Source organism: Pan troglodytes, chromosome X, assembly GCF_028858775.2.
Source record: "Pan troglodytes isolate AG18354 chromosome X, NHGRI_mPanTro3-v2.0_pri, whole genome shotgun sequence".
Taxonomy (NCBI): Eukaryota; Metazoa; Chordata; class Mammalia; order Primates; family Hominidae; genus Pan; species Pan troglodytes.
In genome coordinates this window covers 72053511-72066227 of record NC_072421.2, presented here as the reverse complement: position 1 = coordinate 72066227, position 12717 = coordinate 72053511, and the positions used below count along the sequence as shown (strand labels likewise).

The 12717-nt window shown below is 36.6% G+C and overlaps 1 long non-coding RNA gene across 1 annotated transcript in view; it reads left to right on the top strand.

Moving 5' to 3' along the window:
• LOC134809341 (uncharacterized) overlaps positions 1–9134 on the top strand; it is a 61060-nt gene extending 51926 nt beyond the window's left edge. Inside the window, exon 6 of the long non-coding RNA XR_010154824.1 lies at positions 9119–9134. This is a non-coding gene — a long non-coding RNA (uncharacterized LOC134809341). The remainder of the gene's footprint in view (positions 1–9118) is intronic.
• The last annotated feature ends 3583 nt before the right edge of the window (positions 9135–12717 follow it).

Below are 12717 nucleotides of genomic sequence, written 5' to 3'. Positions count from 1 at the left end.
CAGATATTCTGTTTCCTGGGTCCTCTAGCAAGTTAATTATTGGTATTAATCATCTAACAAATTAGTTATTAATGTACATTGTACAGATAAGTGTGAATTGGAGAGAATAATTTTAACAAGATCAGAATGCCTTCCAGTTCAATTTGAATTCGAAGGCTTAATTCATGGCATTTTATATAGTTCAAAGAAAGCTTTGAATTATTTAGGATATACTAACATATATTACAGGAAGAGAAGTATGGATAAATTTCCCAATAGTTGCCTAGCAGAAGTATATACTTAGTATATGACTTACCAAGAGAGTGATCACGAGTGATTGAGGGAGCCCTTTGTTGGTTTCCCCTATTTACCTTTAGCCTTTTACCACATCACCAATGACCTCTTATTTTCATACTGCCTATAGAATTAAGTTAGTCTGCCCAAGAAGTCACTTCGTTTGACCCTGGTCCCAGTGCATTCCCAAATATCAGGGATTATATTCCCTTACTTTTACCTGGGCATTGGATGCCTCATGTTCCCTTATATCAAACCTTAAAGGTAGCTTTTAGGCAGAATCTGGTAGTGCCCTTGTGTCCCGAGGGTAGGACAATAGAAGAAAAACTCATTTGGCATTAGACTTTTTCATGGTGCTTATTTGGAAGACCTTCTTCATCTTCAGAATATTGATCCAAGTCCTTTGGGGCCACTGCTACTGTCAGAGTTGTTTTGAGTTTGGCAGTACCTCTCCAGAGCCTCAAGGTAAGGGACATGTGGTTTGAGAAGTGGAATACAAGTCCATAATCTATACAATACTAGAGCTTAATAGATGATTACTTCATTACCTTGATTATACCCATCAATTTTTAGGTGTGAACATTGAGATCTGGGGTTGGGTGTAGGGTGGCTTGTGTGGGCTTCCCCAGGCTAGATTGAAAACTCAAACAAACTGCATGTACCCTTCTATTACTTTTGTTTTTGGAGTTTAAGAAGTTTTAGAGTCTTGGCTTCTCATTTATTATATAACAAAAGGGAAATAAAAAGTAGGAGTGGGATAGTGTATAGCTGGTAAACATCTCCTGTAATACAAGTGTTGATGTTATTGGGAATTTTATTTGAAAGTTTTTGGGAAGGGGAGATAGTTAAGGGTAGGGCCCTGAGGGTTTGGGACAGGAGGGAAGGGAAGGGATGGAGGATCTATCTGGAATCTGTTACAAAGAAGGAAAAACTGCATAGTGCTTTGAAGAAATTGAGCATCAGTCCAAGAAGAAATGTGATGCCAGCAGCCATCTTCACATCACCCCCAAGCCTGTTCCCCTATCTTGCTGGCAAGTCATAGCCCTACTTTTACCCCCTTTTGCTGGTTTCATGTATTTTGAGGGTCAGCAATTGTCCATGCGCTGGGTGAGTTCAAACACTGTGTGAGGGACCACTTGGGTTTAGGACACGGGAACTATATGGAAGGGATGGTTTCTTGTGATATGGGGCTGTGGTGTCTGTGTGATGGGGAGCATCAGAGAAGGTGTTTGGGGAAGCATGGAGGGAAGGGTGCATATCCTGTAAGAATCAGGGGACAGGGTTTCATAACCTATCATGTGCCCTGAAAGTCAGGAATGGCTGCAGTTCTATTACCAAGCCCTGACAAGCAGCCATTTTGGTTATTAGCAGTGACTTTTAAAAGTTTCTCCTTTGCAACTTTACTATTTCACTTTCAACCTGCTCAGTATGTTGAAAATGAAGTTTATGGACTATCTTTATATAAAAGTCACAACTTGTAATGCCTCCATTATTATATGCAGGCTTTCTCTTTGCCCCTTCCTTGGCTTCTAGTGCCGTGTTGGGGTTGATGGGCCAGCCTGCGTCCTGTCAGTGTTTTCTGAATACTTATTATTGTGTTCAATTTTTTGATTGATGGGAGAGGGGCAGAGGGACTAAAATGGGGATTGGGCTGTGTATATTCCTAAAGTTTTCTTGTGGTTTTCACATGTTCCAAATAATCTTAGTGTTTGGTAAGTACAAGACATTTAAGCAACAAACACAACTACAGACATTAGAAGTCATCTGCTTCAGCAAGACTTTAAGCACTTCCTATATTCCATGTTTTACACTTGAGGGTACAGTTAAGAAAAGTTAACTTACTGAGAAGTTTCTTTGATCCTGAAACTATATTCACCTGATACAGGAAACCAGTCTTCTTCAAAGGTGATGAAAATGCCTTGACAAGATGATAGGGACCAGCACTGTACATTTGTTTCCAAGGGAATACTGCAACATGCAGGCACAGCCCTTGGTCACCTAATACATGTATTTGTGAAATTCCATGGGTTCCCTTAGGTTGGGAGCTAAAAGGGTTAGCTTTGGGTTAGCTGTGGTTTTCACTAGTTTCTGCTTGACAGGATCAGAAGACTGCCGAGACAGATACTGCTATGCTGAATTCTTCATGTTCATCTCAGGGACTCACTGCATACTATTTTTTAACTACATGTGCTATTCAGAGTTAGGAGATCTTGGATGGGACTCCAAAATAAATGATTTAAGAAATTCCATAACTTACATTAGGACCAGAGCTTGTAGTAAAGGATGTTGTGATGTGGTTTTGACCCAGAAGGATGCTTTTGGGTATCATCCTCAAGAATGTCTGCAAAAGGTTTTCAGTGAAGACAACAAAGAATACCTGTGCTTTCACTGGGAGGAGGAATGAGCCTGATGGTAGTAGTGCCTTTTGCTTGTGGTACATGTAGCCAAAAGAGCTCTGTGATGCCAACAAACATTGAGAAAGGTAATCTTTGGTCACTGCCAGCTGGATTGGCCAGTGCACCTTGTATTCAGTACTCTATATTGAAGTATCTGTCCTTTGACTGTATACGGTGCTTATTGTACTTAGTTTTTAGGGCCCTGAAAGCTTTCTTTGCACTTACTGGTTCAAATCCCAACATCAACTACATGTTAAAAGCAGTCAGGAAAAGAATGATTTGGCTTATTTTAAGCTTTAAGCATAACATACTGACAGAGCTTATGAATATATATACAATAAAATTTATATAATAATATAAATATATAACTAGCTTACACATCTTAAAATTTAGATCCAGCACACAAAATAACATTTTAAAGCTAAATACTTTGGATTTTATGCATGAGGGAACTACAAACTGCACACTTTCCACAAGGGAGGGAATAAATACTTTTTTCTGTGTCCTTGGAGTGTGGGTGGGATTCGTGGATACATTTCTCTGGTTCACCATTTCAGTGATGTGAAGGAGCCTCATGTTGCAGCACAGAAGATTTTTCACGTTGGAAGTTAAGGTTAGTTCACCTTCATTGATTCCTCCCTACACTGGACTAAAGCATTTAATCTAGAAACACTTAGGTCTCTATATAGCTTGTCATAATCTCTATGCATAGAAAGGGGCTTTCTAGAACCTGTCAGCATATTGTGAAATATCTCCTATATCAACTGATAATAAGAAATCAGAATTGCTTAATTATGGCATTAATAAAGTATCACCTAGATTGAACTAAGCAGGAAAATTTTAGATGAGAGTTTACCATCACAAGCAATAAACACACAACAGTCCCTGAATCCTAAAAAGGTGGAGTTCTTGATGGTATTAGTGCGTATCTTCAAATTATTTGCTCTCTGGAAAGATGCTGATAAAATTTTGTCCACTACCATAGTATCCCTGCTGGATGGGAACCATATCTTTACAATAGACTCTCCACCCATTGGCAAGGTGATAGCTGTAAGGACAGTCACCTTGCAAGTGGGCATGAAGCTGTTAATTTTTTTTTTTTTTTTTTTTTTTTTTGTCAACTGAGGTTTTTCTGCTATGGTTCTGAACCATTTACCTGATAGACTGGGTTATATATTCCCAGTTAACCACTACTGGGTTAAGTGACCTAATGATATTAGTAGCCACTTAATTATTTTCAAGCATTCTGCCTAGGACATCGTTTCATAAAATTAAGGTTTAACAGACTGAATCCCAACATTAGTAGTATAACTAAGTTCTCTCAGGAGCTTTTTATGAATGCCTTAGTAGTACTTTGGCTTCTTGAAGAGGAGCTAATGCCATAACCCTTTTAAAATCGTCCATCTGCAGCTGGGCATGGTGGCTCACACCTGTAATCCCAACACTTTGGGATGCTGAGGTCGGCGGATCACAGGGTCAGCAGTTCAAGACCAGCCTGGCCAGCATAGTGAAACCCCGTCTTCACTAAATACAAAAAAAAAATTACCCGGGTGCGGTGGCGAGTGCCTGTACTCCCAGTTACTTGGGAGGCTGAGGCAGGAGAATCGCTTGAACCCGGGAGGCAGAGGTTGCAGTGAGCCGAGATCACGCCACTGCACTCCAGCCTGGGCGACACAGCGAGACTCTGTCTTAAAAAATAATAAATTGTCCATCTGCTCCTGTTATACATGTTGATATATGCTGCTTTGCAGTTGCATTGTCAACATCCATTCCCAGATTATTGCTGTCCTGAAGTAGGATAAACATTTTAAGTAGTGCTACTCTATCTTCTAGCTTCACTGGTTACTTTTTAAATTTTATGTGGAGACAAGGTTTTCTTGCTATGTTGCCCGGGATGGTCTCAAACTCCTGTGCGCAAGCTATCTTACCACCTGGGCTCCTCAGAGTGCTAAGACTACATTACAGGGGTCAGCCACGGCACCTGCCCTGGTTTTTCAAATTGGATTTAACATCCAATTAGCAGCTAAACTCAGCAAATGGGATATTTTGATCTGTGTATAATTGAAATTCCAATTTTGGCTTCTCTGGACAAAATGGGAAACAATGGAAATCTTTCATATGTATTTGCATGGCCTTGTCTTTTGGAAATAACAGGTACAGTGCTGTCTTCTAATGTTGAGACAGTAAAATTTTAGTAAGATTTTGCAGCTGAGGAAAATACAGGATCTTAAGGACTTCTTGGAGATAGTATTCATGCTTTCTCATATACACAGTGATAGGTGAATTGTGTTTAGGGTTTTGTTTTGGGTTGGTTTTGGTGCAATGTCTAATTACATTTGCCAACTCATGTTACCTAGTAGGGATATTTCCATTCTGTGCCAATTGATATTTGGTACAGTGAATGTACTCAATAAAATTAAAGGTTTGGTACTTGTTTTTGAGATGGTGAACAACTAATGTGCAAATCTGTAGTCCCTAATGTAGCCTTTTGCTATCTGACATCTGTTTGACGTATGCTTTGTCAAATTGATTCACCTCAAACTTGAATACTTATGTTTTGCCAAATTTGTGTGATCACATTGTGTTACTAATGTGTAACATCAGCCTATAACTTCAGCCACCTACTTTTTATTTGTGGATACTGCTTAGAAACTTGCAAATAACACTATGAATATGTGAAGTTCCTTGACTGTCCACTCTGTTGTCCCTTTAGAGAGTACATTACATGCACATTTCTTGTGTATTTTCTAGTTCAATTAGAATTCCTCCGTTCTTTCCAGCCAATTATAAAGGTTTTAAAGGAACTATTCAATGCAATGTATTTCCATAAGTTTAGTACCTATGTACTTTTTCTTGGGAGTGGGGAGTTGGCGAGGGGAGTCATGAATTTTTGGCAATGTTAAGTAGTATCTTATTGCCCATATTTTTCGCATGTCTAAATGCCAAATTTTGTGATGTATTTTGCACAAATAACTCATTACTCTGAATCTTAAGTAGTGCTTTATTTGCCCTCACAATGTTGCCCTTTATAAACTGATAAATTTATGAAAGAAGAAAATTCCTCTTAATATAGCACTTCAGCAACATTGGAAATCAATTATTCAATAATAAAGACATTTGATGAAGCAACCAACATTTTTGCTTTAAGTGTAGAGGTATATATGCTTTGATCCTTTAGCCTGAATGTTTCATAACCAAATTTGATTTCTTACCATTGTCATTTGCAAGTAATTTTAGAACTCCCTCCCCTGTAATGGTAGCATGTATTTATCTAGCACATTTGTAATCTTAAAATTTTTAATTTGATGCTTCTTCAGGGACTTGGTAATGAATCAACTGGAAGTTTTGTACTAAATTTGTCTACACAGCAGTGCTCTTTAGCTGGTGGCATAGAGTCCAAAGTTAAGAATCTGTATCTGCTCCTAATTAATAGAAATATCATTCTCGTCCTACAGACAAAAATAGTTTTTATAAGGACTTTTGACAAAGTATATACAGTATAGGTGAATTTAGTCAAAAATATTTGCCAGATTCTCTTGGTTCTCATATGGCCATTTGTTCAATCCCAGTAACTCCAGGATAATAGTGTTCAGTTTTCATAGGTTGTAATATATTGGGCCTTTCCAGATTTGTTGTGGAATTCTGGACAGTTGATGTCTAATCACAAGTTCTGTGGTACATAATTTGTACCATGCAGTGTTGCATTTTGCTGATATAGATGGTTGGAGGTTCATGTGAGTTTAGGAAATCAGTTCCATTAGCACTACAGTTTAATGGCTCAGTGCTATTTGCCCAGAAATATATTGAAATTGGTAGAGACCTTCAAAGTTTTAAAATGTAATTTTTTATTGTACACTGGTACTGTAATTCTTTGGTTCCCTGTTGTCTCATTACAGTTACGCCCTTTTAAAGTCCTCTAAAATTAAGGGCCCTGTAGAAGTGATGGTCAACTCTATTTTCCATATGAATTATTAGATTTGGTGCTGTCTTGTGAAGTAACTTGATATGATAGATGTGTAGTATGAATTTTGTCCACATGGTTGTGCCCTTGGCAGAACTGCACGTACCTGAAATGGTTCCCTAATTTTTTTCTAGTATTACTATCCAACACTACCTCTCATAATCACTAGTGTATTGTATAATTGTTAAGTGTCCTTTATTCATATATTTAAATTAAAAGAATGCTCTGGTAGGATTTTGAGGGCCAATAGTGTATTTCCACTGTTTGAGGTATTAGGAGGGCTATTTACTGATACCTGTAGTGCCTTCCCATTCTGTTTATCATGCACCTCTAAATTTTGTGACTTCTGTTGCACTAAGCAATGATAATGGAAATTCACTAGTAATTGATTATTTATAGTTTGTGATAGTGGCATTGGTAATATTGCCCTTCAGAGATTATTACTCCAGTAGCTATCTACTTTGCTGTTCTATTAGTAAACCAACATTAATGTAGCTTTCTTGAGGGCATTGTGATTTTTAGCTATTGTAGTAGGTTCTGATATGTAGTTTTGCTTGTATGATTTCCTTGTTTATAGCTCAGTTTTTGTTACATGGTATGTGAAGTAGTAGGCTTGACATTAGCTGTATACAACACATAAACTAGATTTTTCATCCTTGAACCTTGAAACTCCAAGGAGCTGTCCAGATTTGCGTACTCTATTGGAATAAAAAGACTAGAAAGAAGCATTGTTATGGAAACCTTGCAGTACTCAGTTCACCCAAAAGACCTTTTAGAAATGTTAGTTCACCATTCCCATCAGAAATTTGATTATAGGAAGATCATAACAATATAATCTGATCTCCTTACTATAGAGGCAAAAAATATATTCAGTTAAAAGCTGTTTACATATAATGTCATTTTATTTCCACACGAAGGTGACATCTTAAAATCGGTCAGTGTAATTATATTAAAGTGGCTAATTTCCTGTACAGTAATTTCCTCCACCACTTATCTATGGGCGATAGGTTCTAATTCTCCTGGTGGATCCCTTAAACTGGATAGTACCGAACCCTATATGTTTTTATCTACACATACATACTTGTGGCAAAGTTTGAGGTGTGACAGCAAAACTAGCACGAATTTCTTTTTCCTGCACAATTTCTCAAACTCCTGAGTTCAAATGGTCCTCCCACCTTGGCCTCCCAAAGTGCACTTAGAAGATTTGTTACTATAGCTCTTGGCAACCTCAGTATACAATTTTTTTTTCCTTATTCTGTTGAAAATGTTCGCCTTTCTACTAAAGGAAGCACTTTGTGGCTTCTCTTTGGCACGTCTGTATTGATGGCATCACAGCTCTTATATTGGGGTCATTGTTAAGCACTGTGTTACTGCAGCAGTCAATCTGAACTGAGAAGGGTGCTAAGTGACTAATGGATGGTAGCATATAATGTGGGGTATACACTGGAAAAAGGGGTGATTCTTTTTGCTGGACAGTTTGAGATTTCATTACATTACTCTCAACGGCAGACAATTTGGAATTTATGAATTGTTTATTCTTGGAATTTTCCATATAATGTTTTTGAACCACGTTTGACCCCAGGTAATAGAAACTTTGTAAAGGAAAACCATGGATAAGGGGAGAATACTGTAACGTTAGGCTTCTTTCCCCCCATTTCTGTTTTATTTTGTTTCCCTTATTGTCAGAAAGTATGTTCAGTATGGCCTCCTTGTGTATACAAAGTAATTTTTGGTGGAAAAGAAAGTACTACCATTAGTCCACAGCATGTCCTTCTGAAATTATGTTGGATGCTTGTTATCATGGATTTGGTTCTCATAGGGATATTAATACAGTACCCTAGTCAATGTGTTAGTGAGCCAAAAATATGTTTGAAAATGTTCATGGATGTTTCCGTCTTTTTTTTTTTTTGGCTTGTTACAAGTTCTGGTTTATAGGTTTTGACATCCTTTGCATTGTTGGAAGTGTGCCCAGTGTCGCTACCTAATTTGTGGAAATACTGTAGTACCACCTTAGTCCACAGTGCGTCCTTCTGAATAGTTGCATAGCTTGCATAACTAATTTGGTGTGAAATTCTAGAGTGAAAACTAATATGGTAACCTAATCACTGTGCTATGTTGAGGATTTCCAAGGGTGCATGATGTATTTTACGCATTTTTCTAATTACAATTCCTGGCTTATAGACTGCATAGGTATTTAATATTGTCTAGTAAAGTGTGTTGATGTACAATTTCTTGTTTAATTCAGTACTATTATTAGCTACATGGTTCTGCTTTATCGTTGCCATTAAACTAAATATATACTGATTATCTTCATCAGGCACCAGTGTTCATGTGTTTCTCCTAAGTAAGTTGACCTCATGGGAATTCATCACATCTGTGGACTATATTTTAGTGTTAAAGGCTTAATGTACTACTGTTTCAAAACTTACAAGTATTGGTATTTCACATGCTTTTAAAAGTACTGTTGTACTTTTTTTTTTTTTTTAAGACAAGGTCTCTCTGTCACCCAGACTGGAACATGGTGGAGCAATTATAGCTGATGGCAGCTTTGAACTCCTGGGCTCAAGCCATCCTCCCGCCTCAGCCTCCTGAGTAGCTGGGACTACAGGTGTGCACTACCAGCCCAAGTATTTTATTTTATCTTATTATTTTATCTGAGACAGCATCTCGGTATGTGACCCAGGGTGGTCTCAAAGTCATGGGCTCAAGTGGTCCTCCCACCTTGGCCTCCCAAAGTGCTGGAATTACCACACCTGGCCTACATGTTGTAGTTTTGTTGCAGTAAGTTCAGTTGACTTTTGTTAAATGTACCCCAGTAAGCACATGCCCTGTGGTAAGTCCTGTTGTGTAATAAAAAACATGGTATGTATCAATGTGCTTTTCCTATAGTTGTCCTCTGTCTTCCCAGGTTTTTTTTTTTTTTTTAAACAGTCATCTAGGGTCCATAAATATGATGCAGTAATGAGTGATGGTTTAGTTTTGCTGGTGTTCTCTAGCAGCCCCTATTATATACTTCACAGTATTTTCATTCTCATCTCACTTCTGGTTTCAAAAATAATTTTTTTTCATGGCAAAATTTGTTTAGGTAGTGTGCTTTAGTGTTGTCACCTGGTGGTTCAGCACGTTATAGTGCTTTACACGTGTAACTTCATTGTTTACCTTTAATTCAACGTTGCTATTTAGAAAGGGTGCATTCCAATAGTATTAACCACTTAACCCATTGCCACTCCAATTGGCTGTCTGGAATTTTGTCTGTTGGTAAAATGTTAGTTATTAAGAGTTGCTAACCATAGGTTGAATGGTTCCTGAGGTACTTTAACTTGCCATATTATGAAAGCACAGCCCATGATTTGTCATACTGCAAAGATTGACTTAACTACTTTAACAAGAAACGTATTCCAGAATTTTATCGTGGTGTGCAGTCATTGCTTCTATCTTGCTGTCCTTTATTAAATAGTATTAATTTACACCATAGTCACCAAGAAGACTATATTTTGGTAGGCTTTGGGGTTTATCTGCCTGCAAGAAAATTTATTTTCCACTGCTTTATACTGGTAGTTAGATATTATTGTACTTTTAAATCTTTCACTGAAAAATATCTAGTTAGGTCAGCATGCCCTATGTATTGTAGATGCGGTTCTGCTATGGTTTTTCACCACCGGTGGTTGAATGTAGGGTGGTACCTTTATCTAGTTTTGAGTTTCTTTAGTGACTCATTTTTGCAGTCTTACATCTGCTACTCCTCTATTAGATTATTATTTAGCCCAACAGTATTATGGGATCATTTGACTTCATGGCGTCACTGGAAAACTTAAATGTTCTGTTGGATGAAAGTGTTTCACTTATAGTACTAATCGCCATGTGGTATTCCTTTACTTTCCCTAACATTTGCTTGTTTGTTTTTATTGTGTATCTACATGTATTGAGTAGTTAGGTGCTTGTACAAATCTTCTACCTTCACTCATGGTCAATCAACTGTAAACATTACCTGGGGCCAACTTGCCAAAGGTTTTACAGTTAACAAATGGTATTTGAAATTTGTAGTAAGAGTAAATGCTTTGGAGTAGGAATGCCTATCTCAGCAATCCTGCTAAGCACTATACTCTGGATAAGGTAATTACCTTCCTTTGTAAAAAAGAACTCGTGATATAATTCATATAATATAAAGTTCACCATTTTAAAGTTTAGTGACTTTTAGTATATTCATAGAGTTGTGCGACCATTGCCACTATTATAGTTTACAACATTTTCATCACCACCTCATTAGCACTTATTCCCTATTTCCCTTTTGCCAACCCTGACAACTACTAATTTAGCTTTTTGTCCCTATGGATTTGTCTATTCTGGGCAGTCATATAAATCATGCAATTTCTTACCCTTGTTACTGGCTTCTTTTAATTACCATGTTTTTTTGAGATTCATCTAGATTATAGTATATATTACTGTTCTTTATTGATGAATAATATTTCACTGTATGGATATATTTCATTTTGTTTATCCATCATTTGACGGATGTTTGCATTTACAGATGTTGTCTTTTGTCAGTAATGGTGCTAAAAACATTCATGTACAACATTTTATGTGGGCATGTTTTCATTTTTCTTGAGTATACATTAAGGAGTATAATTGCTTTGTCATGGCATGTCTAGGTTTAATGTTGTGGGTAATTAACAAATTTTAATAAGGTGCCTGCACCATTTTACATTTTCATCTGCAATATGAGGAATTACATTTATTCATATTCTCACTTGTTATTTTCTGCCTTTTAAAATTATGGCCACCTAGTGGATATGAAATATCTTATTGTGCTGTTGACTTGTATTTCTGCATTGAGCAACTTTTCATGTGCTTAGTGGTCATTTGTGTATCTTTGGAGAAATGTCTGTTCTAATCCTTTGCTCATTAGAATTGGGTTATGTGTGGTTTTGTTGTTATCAGAGTTCTTTATATAATCTGGATAATAGACTCTTATTGGATACATGATTTACAATTATTTTCTTCCATTCTTTGTATTGCCTTTTCACCTTTTTGATGACATTGTTTATAGCACGGAAGTTTTTAATATTGATGAAATCTAATTTATCTATTTTTTTTTGTTAGTTGTGATTTTAGTGTCATAACAAAGAAACCATTACCTGACCTAAGTTGTAGCTCTTACATTTAGGTGTGTGATTCATTTGGAATTTACTTTTGTATATAGTTTAAGGAAGAAGTCCAACTTAGTCCCTTTGCATATGGATATCCAGTTTTCTCAGCACCATTTGTTGAAAAGACTACTTCATCATTGAATTGTCTTGGTACACTTGTTGAACATCAGTTGATTCTAAATATAAGAGTTTATTTTGGACTCTCAATTTTATTTTATTTATCTCTATATCTATCCTTATGCCTGTACTACACAGTATTGATTATTGTAGCTTTGGAGTAAATTTCAAAATCTGGAAGTATGAGTTCTCCAGCTTTGTTCTTTGCTTTGGCCTTGATTATTCTGAAGGCTTTGAATTTCCATATGAATTTTAGGATCAGCTTGTAAATTTCTAGAAAATGCCAGAATTTTGCTAAGGAAAGCATTTAATCTGTAGATCAATTTGTGGAGTATTGCCATGTTAGAAATATTAATATTCCCAATCCATTAACAATAGATACCTTTCTATTCATTTTATTTTTCATAATATTGAAAATGGAATTATTTTCCTAACTTTAATTTTGGATTGTTCATTGCTAGTGTATTAAAATACAATTAGTTTTCTGTTGATCTTGTATCCTCCAATGTTTCTGAACTTATTGGAAAAGCTTTTCTAATAGTTTCACTATTAGCATTTTTTTGTGGATTCCTCTGGGTTTTTATGTTTATGTCACCTATAAATATAGATAGTTGTACTCTCTTTCCAATTGCATTGATTTTTTTTATTTCTTTTTCCTGCCTAATCACCATGGCGAAAACCGGCACAGAAGTAGCAAGAGCAGTCATCCTTGACTTGTTTCTGACTAGGGGTAATACAATTAGATTTTGACTATTAAATGATGTTAGCTGTATGGTTTTTTTTTTCTTTTTCTTGCCCAGGTTCACAGAGCTAGCTATACAGT